The sequence below is a fragment of the Mobula birostris genome, unplaced genomic scaffold (assembly GCF_030028105.1).
Source record: "Mobula birostris isolate sMobBir1 unplaced genomic scaffold, sMobBir1.hap1 scaffold_1160, whole genome shotgun sequence".
Classification (NCBI taxonomy): domain Eukaryota; kingdom Metazoa; phylum Chordata; class Chondrichthyes; order Myliobatiformes; family Myliobatidae; genus Mobula; species Mobula birostris.
This window is the reverse complement of record NW_027274201.1, coordinates 60,001-70,000: the sequence shown is the minus strand read 5'-3', so window position 1 is coordinate 70,000 and position 10,000 is coordinate 60,001.

The following is a 10,000-nucleotide window of genomic DNA, read 5'->3' as shown; positions in this document are numbered from 1 at the left end:
AGCGCCCGCTAGCATCAGCGGTGCCGCCTAGGAGAACGTCCGGAGCGAGTGAGTGCGAGAGCGTGCCAGCTAAACGCGCATTCGAGTAGCGGAGCTGAGCAGAGGAGCTGACGCCAGTGTCACGCCACTTTCGTCCCGACGTGGCCGCCGCCGACCAACGCCACCAGCGCCTGCCTGCGCTTTTTCTACCTTCACCGCCTACTTTCTCATCTGTCCGACCGCTGCGCCCGGCTGGCCTGCGCCCCGCCCGTCCGCCCGCCGCCAGATGCGCGAGGGGGTGGGGGGGGGGGGGTCGGTCGTGCGCCAGGTAAGCTGCCGCGCTCGTGCACGTGGCCTCCCCGCCGCCGGGGTAGGTTGGTGCTCGGTTCAGCCATCGGCGGTCCCCTCCATTGCAGGGATCCGCTGGGTGTCGCGGCGCCGCACGCGCCCTTGGCCCACGTACGCGTCGCGGACACCCCTTTTCTCTTTCTCTCTCAGGATTCGTATATGACAATGCCGAGAAACGTACCGACAATTTGCTGCACCGCCCGCCGGACCGCTCACAAGGCTCTCCTCGTCCCGAGGACACTAGCCTTCTCGCGGAACCGGAGGCTGCACGCGGACCGCTCTGGCGACCGGACGTCTCCGGCCTCTGCTGGAGCGGGGAGGGAACGCGCGGGTGCCGCCCGACCTTCTGGAAATCGCACATCGGCCGGCCGTCAGTCGGTAGCACCGCGCGCGCAGAGCCTCTCCTTTCTCTCGTTGGTGACCGAGGATCAACGCTTCGGTTGAGTCAGGCTGAACCGGGCATCTCCCTGCCACTCTGGCCTATGGAACTCTCCCGACTCTTTCGCCTTGCCCCTACGGCGCGAAAGAGTGCTGCTGCGGCCGGCGCGCCCGTCCCTTGCTCTCTCGGGCCATGTCTGTCGTCGCAGTGCCGCGCCATCCCCTATCGAGCCGCGTCGCTGGGTGAGGTCCGCACCCGCACCCTTCCGCCGAGCTGGCTCTCAGGACGGTCGACGGTCGCCGCTCGCCTCCGTCGGCCCAGGGCCTAACGCCGCGCCGGTGAACGCCTCGCCATCCCACCCCGTCGATCGCGCCGGTGAGGTCCGCACCTTCACCGCCTAGGTATATGCGCGTGGGTGTAGCTGCCTTCTCGGGATGGTCGACGGTCGTTCGACCGGCCCCCGTCGTCTATGCGCACAGCAGTCCCGTCCGCCGGCGGGAGACTCCGTCAATCGATCGTGGTGCAAACGTGCGAATGCCCAACGTCAATTCCGCCCAAAGCATGAAGCCCTCGGTCGGCAATCGGGCCGCCCCGCGGCAGACCCACCTGCCCACCTCCGGAGATGGTAACGAGCCGAGCACGGAAGTTCGGCGCACGTGTCGAGACCGTCGCTTCCACTCGGCCTCTCCCAAAGGTAGGACCGACCAAGCCGGATCGATCGGGGAACAGAGGTCTAACGCAGACGACACTCGCGAGGGCACCAGCGGCAGGCTTGTCCCTTCTCCGTCTTGGTACACACAATGCCTCTTTGCTTTTCGGATCGATATAAAGCTTTTGCCACCGTCGGTCTGCCGGCCGCCGCCCGCGGTCCGCGCTCAGACTCTGTCTGTCCGCAGCCCCCGCTGCGTTCTTGGACTTTGTCATTTTTTTCGGAAATAGCGAAAAAAAGGCTTTTATCATTGTTAAGTCGGAGCTCGCCCGGCCTCCCGCTTACTGAGTCACAATTGAGTAAGGCTCACTTAGAACTCTGCACTGTGTCAACCGTACCACTAGTCACCCTGCTAAGTGTGTCTGGAAAACGTGTTCCCGTAAATCTCCGGGAACCCCGCCAATCCCCCCGTACAGAAATTGCATGTGTCAAGTCGGCGGGATGCCTCCCGGAAGTCCTGCCGGGAAGGTCGCACTCTGGCCCCGCCAGGCGGGGCAAATCCGACCCCCATAGTGACTTCCGGGCCTAACTCGTTAACCAGAGCCGCGACAGACCGTGCAACAATGACATGTGTCAAACCGGCGGCACGACGCCCGGAGCTCATGCCGGTCGCGGGGGACCTCGGGCCCGCCCGACGGGGCAGATCCGACCTTCACAGGCTTCCGACGGCAATTGGTTAACCGGCGTGGCGCCGAGGGCACGCGGCTGGCTCGGCGGGCGGCCCTCCGGTAGTGCCGCCGTCGATCGGCCGCCTCGGTCGGCAGGAGGGCCCCGAAGTCGCCTTCATTCTGACTTCCGAGTCGGGACTTAGATTACTTTCGACTCTTCAGCCAAGGTCTCGGATCGACGGCGGGACCTGCGGTTGTCCCTCCGAAAATGCCGCCGCTCGGCCGGCACGGCCCGCCGAATACGTCCCCTTACTGGCTCCCGCCTCGGGACTTTGTCAGAAATTCATTCGGGCAAGGTTTCCATTCGGCGGCCGGAGCACCGGTAGTCATACGGAAAATGCCGCCCCTCGGCCGGCATGGGCCTGCGAATAGGTCCCGCTGACAGACTTCCGCAATTGGGTATTTGTCCGAAAATCCATACCGGCAATCTTCGGAATCGTGCGGAAAAGCTGCCGCGTGGCCCGGGTTAACCAATTGGGGAGGCCGGTGCCATCTACCGAATACTTCAACAACTCGTGAAAACGGCCTCCCTATATATCTGCAGGAACCCCGCCAATGCCCCCGTACAGAAATTGCATGTGTCAAAGGGGCGGCCGAATCTGACCCCGGCGGCCGAGCCTCTGGAACTCCGGGTCGGCCTCGGCCGGCAAATCCGACCCCCATCCAGACTTCCGGAGCGGACTTGGTTAACGAATTGCCACCGGGCAAATGGTTAACCGACAGATCTTGGAGGCTCGTTACCCAAGCCATCCCCCGCCGGTGCGAAAAGTTAACAATCAGCGGGCGGGCAATTCGTGAACCGACCGGGACCGGGCAATTCGTTAACCATTCGGAACCGGGCAATTCGTTAACCAACCTTGTCCTGGCAATGAGTGCACCAACCCGGCCGGACAATTCGTTAACCAAGCTGGCTCTGGCAATTCGTTAACCAACCTGGCCGGGACAATTCGTTAACCAACCCGGCCGGACAATTCGTTAACCAAGCTGGCTCTGGCAATTCGTTAACCTACCCGGCCATGGCAATTCGTTAACCAACCTGACCCTGACAATTCGTTAACCAACCCTGTCCTGGCAATGAGTGCACCAACCCGGCCGGACAATTCGGTAACCAACCAGACCCTGGCAATTCGTTAACCAACCAGGACGGGCAATTCGTCAACCAACCCTGTCCTGGCAATGAGTGCACCAACCCGGCCGGACAATTCGGTAACCAACCAGACCCTGGCAATTCGTTAACCAACCAGGACGGGCAATTCGTCAACCAACCCTGTCCTGGCAATGAGTGCACCAACCCGGCCGGACAATTCGGCAACCAACCAGACCCTGGCAATTCGTTAACCAACCTGACCCGGACAATTCGTTAAGCAACCAGGACGGGCAATTCGTTAACCAACCAGGCCCGGACAATACTTTAACCACCCTGGTTTTCCAATTCGTGAACCAACTGGGAACGGACAATTCGGTAACCAACCCTGTCCTGGCAATGAGTGCACCAACCCGGCCGGACAATTCGTTAACCACCCTGTCCTTGCCAATTCGTGAACCAACTGGGAACGGACAATTCGTTAACCAACCCGGCCGGACAATTCGTTAACCAAGCTGGCTCTGGCAATTCGTTAACCTACACGGCCATGGCAATTCGTTAACCAACCTGACCCTGACAATTCGTTAACCAGCCAGGACGGGCAATTCGTTAACCAACCTGGCCCGGACAATTCCTTAACCACCCTGGCCTTGCCAATTCGTGAACCAACTGGGAACGGACAATTCGTTAACCAACCCGGCCGGACAATTCGTTAACCAAGCTGGCTCTGGCAATTCGTTAACCTACACGGCCATGGCAATTCGTTAACCAACCTGACCCTGACAATTCGTTAACCAGCCAGGACGGGCAATTCGTTAACCAACCTGGCCCGGACAATTCCTTAACCACCCTGGCCTTGCCAATTCGTGAACCAACTGGGAACGGACAATTCATTAAACAACCCTGTCCTGGCAATGAGTGCACCAACCCAGCCGGACAATTCGTTAACCAAGCTGGCTCTGGCAATTCGTTAACCTACTCGGACATGCCAATTCGTTAACCAGTCTGACCCGGACAATTCGTTAACCAACCCGGCCCGGCCCGGGCAATTGGTTAACCAACCGAGACTGGCCAATTCGTTATCCACCCCGGCCTGGCCAATTGGGTAACCAACCGGGCCTGGACAATTGATTAACCAGCCTGGCCCGGCCATAACGTTAACCAAGCGACTCCCGCCGATTACCCGCGCTGCAATGAATTTCGTTAAGTTGGGTCTGGCAAGCCGCTAACCCGGCCGGCCGGGCCTGACAACGCTCTCGAAACCCGGAACAGGCAGTTTCGTGAATCAACCGCGCACGCTCCTGACAATGGGCTAACCAACCCTGCACGGTCAAGTCGTTAACCAAGCCGAACCATTGACAATTCGCTAACCAACCCTGCTCGGGCAAATCGTTAACCAAACCCAACCCCGACAATTCGTTAACCAACCCTGCACGGTCAAGTCGTTAACCAAGCCCAAACCCGACAATTCGTTAACCAACCCATACATGGCAATTCGCTAAACAACCCGGCTCGGGCAAATGGTTAACCAAGCCGGCCGGGCAAATCGTTAACCGGCCCGGCAGTCCCGACAATTCGACAATCAACCAGCTGAGGACAAACCCTTCGCCCTCAATAACAACTAGTTCTTGCCCCGCCGTCAAAATGTCCCGGCCGATGTTCATCAGAAACTCCTTGCTGGCCCATGGGCCCAGTTACTCGCGCCGTTTACCCGCGCTGCACTGAATTTCGTCAAGTTGGGTCTGGCAACCCGCTAACCCGGCCGGCCGGGCCTGACAACGCTCTAGAAACCCGGAACAGGCAGTTTCGTGAACCAACCGCGCACGCTCCTGACAGTGCGTTAGCCAACCCTGCTCGGGCAAATCGTTAATCAAGCCCAACCCTGAAACTGCGTTAACCAACCCGGCCATGGCAATTCATTAACCAACCCGGCTCGGGCCAATGGTTAACCAAACCCAACCCTGACAATTCGGTAACCAACCCGGCTCGGGCAAATGGTAAAGCAAGCCGGCCGGGCAAATCGTTAACCGGCCCGGCAGTCCCGACAATTCGACAATCAACCAGCTGAGGACAAACCCTTCGCCCTCAATAACAACTAGTTCTTGCCCCGCCGTCAAAATGTCCCGGCCGATGTTCATCAGAAACTCCTTGCTGGCCCATGGGCCCCCCTCCTTATATACCTTAAGAGAGTCATAGTTACTCCCGCCGTTTACCCGCGCCGCACTGAATTTCGTCAAGTTGGGTCTGGCAAGCCGCTAACCCGGCCGGCCGGGCCTGACAACGCTCTAGAAACCCGGAACAGGCAGTTTCGTGAACCAACTGCGCACGCTCCTGACAATGTGTTCACCCACCCTGCTCGGGCAAATCGTTAATCAAGCCCAACCCTGAAACTGCGTTAACCAACCCGGCCATGGCAATTCATTAACCAACCCGGCTCGGACAAATGGTTAACCAAGCCCAACCCTGACAATTCGGTAACCAACCCGGCTCGGGCAAATGGTTAACCAAGCCGGCCGGGCAAATCGTTAACCGGCCCGGCAGTCCCGACAATTCGACAATCAACCAGCTGAGGACAAACCCTTCGCCCTCAATAACAACTAGTTCTTGCCCCGCCGTCAAAATGTCCCGGCCGATGTTCATCAGAAACTCCTTGCTGGCCCATGGGCCCCCCTCCTTATTAAGAGAGTCATAGTTACTCCCGCCGTTTACCCGCGCCGCCCTGAATTTCGTCAAGTTGGGTCTGGCAAGCCGCTAACCCGGCCGGCCGGGCCTGACAACGCTCTAGAAACCCGGAACAGGCAGTTTCGTGAACCAACCGCGCACGCTCCTGACAATGCGTTAGCCAACCCTGCTCGGGCAAATCGTTAACCAAGCCCAAACCCGACAATTCGTTAACCAACCCGGCCATGGCAATTCGCTAACCAACCCGGCCCGGGCAAATGGTTAACCAAGCCGGCCGGGCAAATCGGTAACCGGCCCGGCAGCCCCGACTATTCGACAATCAACCAGCTGAGGACAAACCCTTCGCCCTCAATAACAACTAGTTCTTGCCCCGCCGTCAAAATGTCCCGGCCGATGTTCATCAGAAACTCCTTGCTGGCATAGTTACTCCCGCCGTTTACCCGCGCCGCACTGAATTTCGTCAAGTTGGGTCTGGCAAGCCGCTAACCCGGCCGGCCGGGCCTGACAACGCTCTAGAAACCCGGAACAGGCAGTTTCGTGAACCAACCGCGCACGCTCCTGACAATGCGTTAGCCAACCCTGCTCGGGCAAATCGTTAATCAAGCCCAACCCTGAAACTGCGTTAACCAACCCGGCCATGGCAATTCATTAACCAACCCGGCTCGGACAAATGGTTAACCAAGCCCAACCCTGACAATTCGGTAACCAACCCGGCTCGGGCAAATGATTAACCAAGCCGGCCGGGCAAATCGGTAACCGGCCCGGCAGCCCCGACTATTCGACAATCAACCCGCTGAGGACAAACCCTTCGCCCTCAATAACAACTAGTTCTTGCCCCGCCGTCAAAATGTCCCGGCCGATGTTCATCAGAAACTCCTTGCTGGCCCATGGGCCCCCCCTCCTTACCTTAAGAGAGTCATAGTTACTGCCGCCGTTTACCCGCGCCGCACTGAATTTCGTCAAGTTGGGTCTGGCAACCCGCTAACCCGGCCGGCCGGGCCTGACAACGCTCTAGAAACCCGGAACAGGCAGTTTCGTGAACCAACCGCGCACGCTCCTGACAAGGCGTTAACCAACCCTGCACGGTCAAGTCGTTAACCAAGCCCAAACCCGACAATTCGTTAACCAACCCAACCATGGCAATTCGCTAACCAACCCGGCCCGGGCAAATGGTTAACCAAGCCCAACCCTGACAATTCGTTAACCAACCCGGCCCGGGCAAATGGTTAACCAAGCCGGCCGGGCAAATCGGTAACCGGCCCGGCAGCCCCGACTATTCGACAATCAACCAGCTGAGGACAAACCCTTCGCCCTCAATAACAACTAGTTCTTGCCCCGCCGTCAAAATGTCCCGGCCGATGTTCATCAGAAACTCCTTGCTGGCCCATGGGCCCCCCTCCTTACCTTAAGAGAGTCATAGTTACTCCCGCCGTTTACCCGCGCCGCACTGAATTACGTCAAGTTGGGTCTGGCAACCCGCTAACCCGGCCGGCCGGGCCTGACAACGCTCTAGAAACCCGGAACAGGCAGTTTCGTGAACCAACTGCGCACGCTCCTGACAATGTGTTCACCCACCCTGCTCGGGCAAATCGTTAATCAAGCCCAACCCTGAAACTGCGTTAACCAAGCCCAACCCTGACAATTCGGTAACCAACCCGGCTCGGGCAAATGGTTAACCAAGCCGGCCGGGCAAATCGGTAACCGGCCCGGCAGCCCCGACTATTCGACAATCAACCAGCTGAGGACAAACCCTTCACCCTCAATAACAGCTACGTCTTGCCCCGCCGTCAAAATGTCCCGGCCGATGTTCATCAGAAACTCCTTGCTGGCCCATGGGCCCCCCTCCTTAACCTTAAGAGAGTCATAGTTACTCCCGCCGATGACCCGCGCTGCACTGAATTTCGTCAAGTTGGGTCTGGCAAGCCGCTAACCCGGCCGGCCGGGCCTGACAATGCTCTAGAAACCCGGAACAGGCAGTTTCGTGAACCAACCGCGCACGCTCCTGACAAGGCGTTAACCAACCCTGCACGGTCAAGTCGTTAACCAAGCCCAAACCCGACAATTCGTTAACCAACCCAACCATGGCAATTCGCTAACCAACCCGGCCCGGGCAAATGGTTAACCAAGCCCAACCCTGACAATTCGTTAACCAACCCGGCCCGGGCAAATGGTTAACCAAGCCGGCCGGGCAAATCGGTAACCGGCCCGGCAGCCCCGACTATTCGACAATCAACCCGCTGAGGACAAACCCTTCGCCCTCAATAACAACTAGTTCTTGCCCCGCCGTCAAAATGTCCCGGCCGATGTTCATCAGAAACTCCTTGCTGGCCCATGGGCCCCCCTCCTTACCTTAAGAGAGTCATAGTTACTCCCGCCGTTTACCCGCGCCGCACTGAATTTCGTCAAGTTGGGTCTGGCAAGCCGCTAACCCGGCCGGCCGGGCCTGACAATGCTCTAGAAACCCGGAACAGGCAGTTTCGTGAACCAACTGCGCACGCTCCTGACAATGTGTTCACCCACCCTGCTCGGGCAAATCGTTAACCAAGCCCAAACCCGACAATTCGTTAACCAACCCGGCCATGGCAATTCGCTAACCAACCCGGCCCGGGCAAATGGTTAACCAAGCCGGCCGGGCAAATCGGTAACCGGCCCGGCAGCCCCGACTATTCGACAATCAACCAGCTGAGGACAAACCCTTCGCCCTCAATAACAACTAGTTCTTGCCCCGCCGTCAAAATGTCCCGGCCGATGTTCATCAGAAACTCCTTGCTGGCCCATGGGCCCCCCTCCTTACCTTAAGAGAGTCATAGTTACTCCCGCCGTTTACCCGCGCCGCACTGAATTTCGTCAAGTTGGGTCTGGCAAGCCGCTAACCCGGCCGGCCGGGCCTGACAACGCTCTAGAAACCCGGAACAGGCAGTTTCGTGAACCAACCGCGCACGCTCATGACAATGCGTTAGCCAACCCTGCTCGGGCAAATCGTTAATCAAGCCCAACCCTGAAACTGCGTTAACCAACCCGGCCATGGCAATTCATTAACCAACCCGGCTCGGACAAATGGTTAACCAAGCCCAACCCTGACAATTCGGTAACCAACCCGGCTCGGGCAAATGGTTAACCAAGCCGGCCGGGCAAATCGGTAACCGGCCCGGCAGCCCCGACTATTCGACAATCAACCAGCTGAGGACAAACCCTTCACCCTCAATAACAACTACGTCTTGCCCCGCCGTCAAAATGTCCCGGCCGATGTTCATCAGAAACTCCTTGCTGGCCCATGGGCCCCCCGCCTTAAGTCATAGTTACTCCCGCCGAATACCCGCGCTTCACTGAATTTCGTCAAGCTGGCCCTGTCAAATCCTTAACCCGACCGGACCCTGACAATTCGATAAAAAAAAACAGCTGGCGCAGCCCTCCTCTTCCAATGCTACGGCGCACGGGGCCCGCGCGGTGGGTGGGTGGGTGGGTGTGTGGGTGTGTGAGCTTGAACCATGTGTCCGGAGATCGGGTGGTCCAGGGAGTTTTGGTTACCCAGGTGCAATTCGTTAACCAAGTCTGGCTCGGAAGTCCGGATGCGGGTCGGATTTGCCGGCCACTGCCGGCCGGGAGTTCCAGAGCCCCGGCCGCCGGGGTCAAGTTCGGCCGCCCCTTTGACACATGCGATTTCTGTACGGGGGCATTGGCGGGGTTCCTGCAGATATATGGGGAGGCGGTTTTCACGATCACCGAGGAGTGGTCGACAGGCGGCACGGGCCTCCCCACATCGTTAACCCGGGCCGCGTGGCGGCATTTACGGCCGAATCTCAACTTTGCCCGTACGAATTTTCGGACCAATTCCCACTGGCGGAAGTCCGCCTGGGGACCGATTCGGAGGGCTGTGCCGGCCGGGCGGCGGCATTTTCGGCCGGACCACCGGAGCTCCCCGCGCCTACCCGATGTCTCGAGTCACAACTTGGGACTTTCGGGCAGGCGGGTTCCACGGCCTCTGGCCGGTCGAGGCGCGCCATCCATCCACGGTGGGAGCAATCCCGCCGGAGGGCCGCCCACCGACCGACCGAGGCGAGCTCCGGCTAACGCAGCGGCGCCGGTTAACGAAGAGGCGCCTAACTTTACCGCCAAGGGGGACAACACTAATTATGCCCCTAACCGCGCCA